The sequence below is a fragment of the Theropithecus gelada genome, chromosome 3 (genome assembly GCF_003255815.1).
Source record: "Theropithecus gelada isolate Dixy chromosome 3, Tgel_1.0, whole genome shotgun sequence".
Lineage (NCBI taxonomy): Eukaryota > Metazoa > Chordata > Mammalia > Primates > Cercopithecidae > Theropithecus > Theropithecus gelada.
Genome location: NC_037670.1, coordinates 88618865 through 88627910, shown reverse-complemented (window position 1 = coordinate 88627910; position 9046 = coordinate 88618865).

Genomic DNA, 9046 nt, shown 5'->3' with positions numbered 1-9046 from the left:
AGATTCAGCACTTACCATCTCTCCCATCACCCCCAGGTATCTAAATTATTCAGGGCATTTAAGCAGGAGCTAGTGACAAATTGGTGCCCAAAGCACCAGACCTTAAAACCAAGTTATGTGATTACACAGGCGAGGGTCGCCTCTTCTGGGCTCTTTTGAAACCCCAGTAAGATAAATGAGAAATGTGTTCAAAGAAAGAGGAGAATTATTAGCCTTCCTGTTCCTATAACATTAGGCTTGCAGACAATGGGTACTCTTTAGATAATATCCCATGCCTTAAAAACAACAAACAAAAAAATTGCTTGGGGCTATTGTGCCATCAGAAAATTATACTTAAACCATGTACTATGTGTGTGATTACTGAAAGCTCTCATGGTCATGAGCAGAATCAGGGTTTGTTTACAGCATTGTTAGTAGCAATGTTTTATTATGTTTGTCACAATTTACTCTCATATGGAAATGCATTTTTGATAAGGGTAAACATACTATTTCAGCCACAAGAAGGCTTTATCAGTGGAGTTGGAATTGCTGAGTGGAGCTCTAAAATTACTCATACATAGAACTATTGCATTAGTGTAGCTAGAATGCAAACCCACTCACCCGGAAAACGGAAATTACTTTGGCAGAAAGTCCTTCTGTGGTGGTAGGGATGAACTTTTTTCTCATTTCAGCTTTATTTTCCATTTGGCTTTAATGCCCATATCTTTGAAAAGCTCTGTTAATTTATTTTTAAATCACCAAAATATAATGACTTCAGGTACTTTTCCCAGAATTGTTTTGTCCCCAGTCTCATAAAATTTCCGTATGTATGTATATGCCAAATGCAAACTTTAGTTACAGGACAGTCCATGATGCTTCAAGGTGAACTTTCTCTCCCCATCAATTAAGTAGTTGAGTGCTTTTATCTTTGTAACAGTGGATAAAGAAGTATAAGGAGCTGCATCCAAATCGTCACTTCTGTTCTTAATATATAGGACCTGGAACTCAATATGGCAGACAGGATATTTTACAAGGGGGGTTTGGATGGCATTCTCCTGGGAGAAATCTAGGCACTTGTAAAGAAACTGTTGTGTATAAGCACTGTCTAACTCTCTCCCTAAAATGTCTATCTTTTGTCTTATGGCTTGCCTATAAATTAAAAACTGTTTAAATCAAACTCCATTTTTTAGTTGGGTTGTTGCTTACTTATCTTACTTATTTTTCCTTTTTTTTTTTTTTTTTTTTTTTGAGTTGGAATCTCACTCTCTTGCTCAGGCTGGAGTGCAGTGGCGTGATCTCGGCTCACTGCAACCTCCGCCTCCTGGTTCAAGCGATTCTCCTGCTTCAGCCTCCCAAGTAGCTGGGACTACAGGCATGTGCCACCATGCCCAGCTAATTTTTTGTATTTTTAGTAGAGACGAGTTTTCACCATGTTAACCAGGATGATCTTGATCTCCTGACCTCGGGATCCACTTGCCTCAGCCTCCTAAAGTGCTGGGATTACATGCGTAAGCCACTGTGCCCAGCCCTTCCTTATTATTTCATTTAAAAAAATACACTTTACACTAAAATCAGATATGGTTTGTATTCATTTCTACTCCTTTTAGTTAACAGGGTGTTAAAATTCTTCCTTCATGATTAAATAAAATATAAGTATAGGTTTATCCTCCAAATTAGACCATGCTATATATACCACACTGTAACATGTTTCTTTTGTTTATCAGTATATCATGGCTATTTTCCAGCTGTAGTTCTAATTCATTCTTATAAAAGAGTGCATAATATTCCACACTCTGGATATTCTGTAACTTATTCCCTCATTTGCCTTTGGTGGATATTCAGTTTCTACTCTTCCGTCAACATAATCAGTGTTGCAGTTAACATCCTTATGGACACATTACTATATTTTCCATTTTCCCATTTGTATTTCTTCCTGTTGGATTCCCCCAAAATGGAATTGCTGAGTCAATAAGTATGAATACTTTAAATATTTAAAAACACTTTTAAACTATTTTCCCAAAACATTGAACTACAAAAATTCAACTTCAACCAACAAGCTATGAAGTATTTTGACTTTCCACATCTGAAATCATTGGCTGTTTTACATTTTGTCCAGGTCTGGGGCAAGGAATACATAAGATGAGCCTGGGACATCTTTGCATGCCAAAACCCAAAGATGCTTTCAGAGACTAATGGTGCTGTGCCAAGGAGTCACATAAGCAAGTTTTAAGGGGGTCTCCCACTGATAAACTTGGAAGAATATAAGCACCAATAATAATAATAATTATTATAATGGATTTGAGCATACACACACACACACAGGCGTTCATTTGTATCATATATATGAAGGTATATATATCATATAATATAAAATTCTTAATTCTTTTCAGCAAAAGACCACCAGAAACAGCTGTACGTGAACAAGTTAGATGACTTCTTCTCATTTATTGCAGCAAAGGAGAATGCGTATCACAGGGAACTGGGGCTGATGGGGGCATGGAGATTGGAGGAGGGGAGAAGGAAACATCTCGGTAAGAAGGTGTTAGGAAGAACCTGGGAATTCAGGCTTTGGCTGGGTATTTTTTGGAGGAGGGGGCCTAAGGAAGGTTTGTTCTAAATTGGGTGTTGTCAGAAAGCAGAAGCAATTCTATGATTGAATATCATAATAAATCTTATCTACAGGCATGTCATATTAGAGTGAGGATAAAGCCATAATTGGTAAGGAGCAGTCACTCATATTAGCCAAGACAGGGGAACATTGGTATTTTGTGGGTTGCACCGTGACTGTCTGTAGTGGATGTTCTGTGAGATTGTTCATGTCCAACAGGAGAGCAACATGACTTACCTGTGTTAGATCAGTCAGTAAGAACATTAAGACTTACCTGGGAGTGTCAGATCAGCTCAGAGACCTGCTTTTCCTATATAGGTAATGATAGGTAGGTAGATAGATGGAACCAAACAGAGAACGCCACATTGAAAAGAAAAAGACAAATGCAAGAAAGAGAAAAGAAGCCTCATGGGTCACCACTGGAGGTGGTTATTAAACCCATTTCTTCATTTCAAAACTGGTTATTAAGCAGCAAGAATTAAGTATTTATCCTGCTTTTCCAGAAAAAGTCTACATTATGATAACCGAGTAGCCCATTGGTAAGGGATAGCTCTTTGTAAAGAAGAATGGCAGCCAATAAATGTGGGAAAATGATAAAATTAGAAAATTGCCATTTTTCAACCCATTTAAAAAGAAGACTCAGGTTAAGATCATCTGCAGATGCTAAAGCAAATAGGGGAAAGATGAATGGAGAATTGGATATTTACATGTTGCCAGAATAGCATGTAACAAATTACATACTGGTCACAACTGGAAAAACACAACTTTATAACGCAGGATCAGATTGTTGACACTTTGGATGAGAAATGCCAGACCCACTAATAGGGGACAGCAGACATTGTCTCAACATTATCTATGCACTAAGCCTTGCACTGCCTCAATATGATGTTTACTACGTCTTTTTGGTAAATGATCTTCATCAATTTTAAGTACTATAGTTTTCTTCTTATTATTTTACTGTTTTTTTAAAAACCAAGAATGGTTTCTGAAATTAATTAAATGTCTTTTTGGTGTCTAATCATGTCGGATTTTTTCCCTTTAATTTGCTAGTTAATGAATTATTGATTGATTTATTAATATAGTACTATCCTTATATTGTATAATCTGTGAACCCGAAGGATTATATTTTGAGATTACCCAGGTTTTCTTCTCTGCATTTGTGTGTGTGTTGTACTCATTGCCCTTAGGATATTCAGAAATGCAGAAAATCTTTTGTTTGACAGGGCTTATGGAGCACATAACTGTGTACAAGTGCTGATTTAGGTGTTAAAGATAGAACAATAAACAAGACAGGAAAGGCTTCTGCTCTCATGAAGCTGATATTCTAGTGGAGGTAAATAGATGACTGATAGATAGGTAGATAGATAGATAATAGATGATAGATAGATAGATAGATAGATAGATAGATAGATAGATAGATAGAAAAATAGATAGAGGAGGTAAAGAGATGGAGGTAAATAGATGGTAGATAGCTCTAGTGGAGGTAAATAGATGATAGATAGATAGATAGATAATAGATAGATGATAGAGGATAGATAGATAGGTAATAGATGATAGAGGATAGATAGATAGATAGATAGATAGATAGATAGATAGATATAGTTAGAGGAGGTAAAGAGATGGAGGTAAATAGATGGTAGACAGCTCTAGTGGAGGTAAATAGATGATAGATAGATAGATAGATAGATAGATCAGATTAGATAGATAGCTGACTCATAGAGTAACTAGATGAACAAGAAAAATATCAAATAATGATCAATCTTAGGCAAATAAGGAAAATATTGTGATAGACAGTGTTCTATTTATCTATTGCTATATAACAAACTCCCAAAACTTAATGGATTAAAACAACAATCATTTTATTCTCTCATAATTCTGTGCATGAGGAATTTGGGGAGGACTCAGCCAGGCAATTCTTCTGCTCCACATGGTGTTAATCTGAGTGGTATTTGGCTGATGGCTGGTCTTTTCTGGGTGTCTGGTACCTGGGTGGGTGGCTGGGGTTGTTGACTGGAGTGCCCACCCACAGTCTCTCCAGCACAGCACTGTCAGGTTAGTCAGACTTCTTAGATGGCAGCTCAGGACTCCCCGTGGGAGTGTTCCAAGCTCAAGCAGAAGTTGCAAGGAACCTAGCTTCAGAAATCTCAGAATGTCACTTCCACTGCATCCTATGGGTCAAGCAAGGCACTAAGGCCAGCTCAAATTCAAGAGGAAGGGAATTAGACTCTTCAGAAGTCAAACAATAACTTGAGTGATCCAGAAGGTTGTCCAAGGAGATAATATTAAAGATGAGAGCTGAGTAATATGAAGAATTGGGCTTTGAAGATACGAGGACTGTGGAGAGCAAAGGCTTGGTGTGCTTAAGAAACTGAAAGTGACCACAGTGAAAAGGCAAGGGGAGGAGAGGAATGAGATGAAGTCAGCAAAGTCATCAGGCACCAATTATGTAACATTTTGTAATCTGAGGCTGAATTTTTTGGGTTTTATTCTAAATACTCATTCCAATAATTCACTAACAGGGTTTTAGCAGAGGCCAATCAAATTGGGCAGATGTGGGGAATTGTTTGTCAGGGGAGGGGCAAGAGGAGAAGCAGGGAGGCTAGCTAAGGGGCATTGCAATGGTGTATGGAGCAGTGTGCTTGTGGGGAAGGTGATGACAACTCAACAGATCCAGGATGTGTTTTGAGGTAGAGTCTACTATACTTATTGATGGATGAATGGAATGTAGAAAAAGCAAAGAATCAAATAACCAGGATTAACTCTACTCCAAGGTAGACTTTAAGAATCTGAGAGCACAAAGCCTCACAGAAGTACCTTCTTGGTTTCTCTGGTTCTTTATTCCATGTGCTGTATACAGTCCATCAGCAAGCTCTGCTCATTCTGCCTTCAAAACACATCCCAAATCCCATGCTTCCTACTGCCTTCTCTTTCACTAATCCAAGCCACTAGCAACTTTCACTTGGATTTCTGTAATAACCTTCTAAGTGGTCTCTGCATCAACTCTCATTCCACCATCATCGGGTCTCCATGAAGTCACCAGAGTGAGCCTTTAAAATTGTAAATCAGATCATGCCATGCCCCTTTTCAAAACCCTTCTGTTTCTATTTCGTTTGGAATAGACTGCAACGTCCTCTCCATGGCCATTAAAGCCCATCAGCATTCCACCCCTGTTGCCTCCTCAACCTCACTTTCACTTCCACCTTACTCTGCACTGGTTGCAGTGGCATGCTGTTCTGATCACAGGCTGAGTGTAGCTGCCTGGGGGTCTTTGCACTTCCTGACTTCTCTGCCTGGAATACTTTCCTCAGAGATATTCACATGGTCTACTCACCCACTTCATTTAGATTTCTGTTCCAATATTGCATCTTCAGAGACACCCAGAGGGTGTCTTGCTATCTTGCCCCTTAATCCTGTTTTATGTATTTTCATTGCATAAATTATCCACCTGAAGTTGTATTTCACATGTTTGTTTATCATGTTCCTCCTCCATTGTAATATAAATTCCATAAGGGAAATAGTCTTGCCTGTTATGTTCATTGCAATACACCCAGGGCCCATAACTGTGCCTGGCACAAAGAAGACACTTAAGTAATATTTGTGGAAATGAATGAATGCATTAGCTATTTTAAAAATATTATTATGAGCAGTTGCCCTATCTTTTTGATTTTTCCTTGCAAATGCCTCTTCATCCATTTCATCTTTTTGTGGCCCAGCCACCACCTGAATCCTCTTTCACTCCACACCTGGATGACTGTTGTCACCCTCTTCCTGGGCTCCATAAATCTAATCTGTTTCCTTTCCCATACTCTGTCGTGTGACTGTGTGGTCAATCTTTCTGAAACATTGCTTAATCATTTCATATCTCCTTTCTAGCAGTATAAAGTCTAATCACTGCGGACTGATAGCCATTTCTCTCACAGCTGGTCTCCTTTTCCAGCTTAATTTCCCATTACTTGCTGTATGAACCTTTGCCCCAACCAAATTCCTATTCTTGCTCAAAACTGGTACTTTTCCACTCCTGTGATTTGACCTACACTATTCGCCCCATCCATCCCAAACTTCTTTACTATTCAAAGCCGAGTTTAAATCTCCTATTTCTGGTGACTGCCTCAGAAACAAGAACACGCACACACACATTCTCTCTCTCAGTAGTCTTGCATATATTTTCTTCACTATCCATTTGGACCTTGTATTGACTTAATAATTTTATATTGAGTACACCACTCTGTATATGTATATATGGGTGTATATACGTAGTCCTATTTTCACAAATTATAACCAGAAGGTCCAATCGGTCACTTCTGCTTAAGGCTTTCAGATTGAGCTCTTGCCCTATCCCTTACTATGTGAACTTGGACAACTTCTAGAGTCTCTGTTTCCTTTTCAGTAAAATAGGGAGTAATAATGTCTACCTCATAGTGCTATTGTTAGAATTAGATGAGTTCAAGTACAATGCTTAATTCACAGTAGGCCTCAAGTAATTGTTATTTTTCCTTTGTGTATTGCCCATAATGCTAATCAATGTGTAGATGGTGGGATTGTAAACAGGCAGAGAAATATCTGCAACAGGTATTATACCACCAGCTGGATTACTGCTTTAAGAAAATGTTTATTCTGGGTACCTCTTTCTTCCTACTGTGCTTTAAACATTACCGTTTTTTCTTAAATGGCCCTACTCCTGTAGAAGCACCAATCACAATGTCTTTACCACAGTTGGGGTATCAATAATAAATGAGAATGAGAATGATCACTTTTGCAATTAGATTCCTGGAAGGTAAATGATTCAAGCAATGTGGCTACCAGAGAAGAGATTATCTGAGCAGCATGACCATTTGCTGGGATTGACTCAGGTACACATATTTTAATGCTCAAGCAGAAAAGATCTCTTCTTCAAAGTCTTAGGTTCCAGTAAAGTTGTCCCCATAATACTGAGCAGGTCGCCTCCTGTCCTAATGCCCCCTTTTTTGGTAATCATATAGTTTATATTTTTGCTTCTTTCTACTTTCCTCTTTGTGGTCTCATGCAGTTGAGTTGTTGTTAAAGGCCTTGCTCTGTTCTTTCTATGGTGAAAAATCAACACAGAGTGGGAGACAATGATAAAGAAAACCTTGCATATTTGTCATTGGGTTTCACAGCAAAGAGTCAGCCTCTGTATGGGGCTCCACAGTGCATGCTCAGAGATAGCTGCAAGATGGTGGAATAGGAATTTGTAGGCTCCACTTCTCCCCACAGAAAATTCAACTAACAACTATCCAAAGACCAGAACAACTTTTTGAAAACCCCAATGCAAGGAACAAGCCTGAGGCACCAATGTGGTCCACAGAACTGAATGGAGTTAAATTAAAAGGGTAAGGAGAACAGCCTCATTACAGCTGTGCTACCTCTCCCTCAATTCAGCCCGATGCTAGACAGAGAGGATTTCCCTGGGCCCACAGTTTCTACTGGAAGAAAAGAGACTCAGAGACAGTTATCCAGCTTCCCTAGCATTCCAGGAAGCCCACTCCAATCTCACCTCACTTCACAGGGAACACTGAGGGTAATGGCATGGCTAGACCACCTGGGGTCACATAGAAACAAAGAAATGAGGCAGAGGTTGTAGTGACCAGCATGCAGATCTTGGTGGTACTTCTATGTTCTGCTAGCTGTAGCACCCTATTGGAGATATCAGCCAACTTCACAACCCACCTGCAAAGCTGAGTTGGTTGCCTTCAGAAGCATGGTGGAAAGTTCAACCTAACTTGAGTCCGTAGATAGCTAGTCTCCACTGCCAACCTCAGAGCCCACACTACCAACCCGTACCAAGTAGGGAGATGCTGGTCTTTGCCTATTTTGGACAAAGCATAACGGTTCAACCTGCTTGACATGGGAAGTCAAGCAACAGTTCCACTCAGCTGAAAGCCCACGCCTTGGTTCCACTCTGACAGAGAGGCAATCCTCAATTGTGCATTTCTAAGGAGCATAGCCTCTGGTCCTCTTCATCCCAACCAGTGACTCCACCTAACCTCAGAGCCCAGTCAGCATCCCTGCCCAACTAGAAATCCCAAATAGTTGAATTACCCAGTAGGGACTACATCTTGTGACCTGATTAGAAGCCATTGCCATTACCAATAGCTCCACCTCATAGCAGAGCCCAGCCAGTGGTTTTGCCAGACAGTAGAGCCCATCCAAAAGCTCCATTTCACATCAGAGCAAAGGCAGTGGCCCAGCCAACACCTACGACAAGCTCTACCTGCTTAGGGTCATCACTAGTTGCTCCTTCAAAATCGCAGATTAAATAGTGAAGCTCTATCTCTACTAAAGAACATCTGCAGGGGGGCGGAGCAAGATGGCCGAATAGGAGCAGCTCCAGTCTTCAACTCCCAGCGCCAGCGACACAGAAGACCGGTGATTTCGGCATTTTCAACTGAGGTACTGGGTTCATCTCACTGGGGAGTGCCGGACGATCGGTACTGGTCAGCT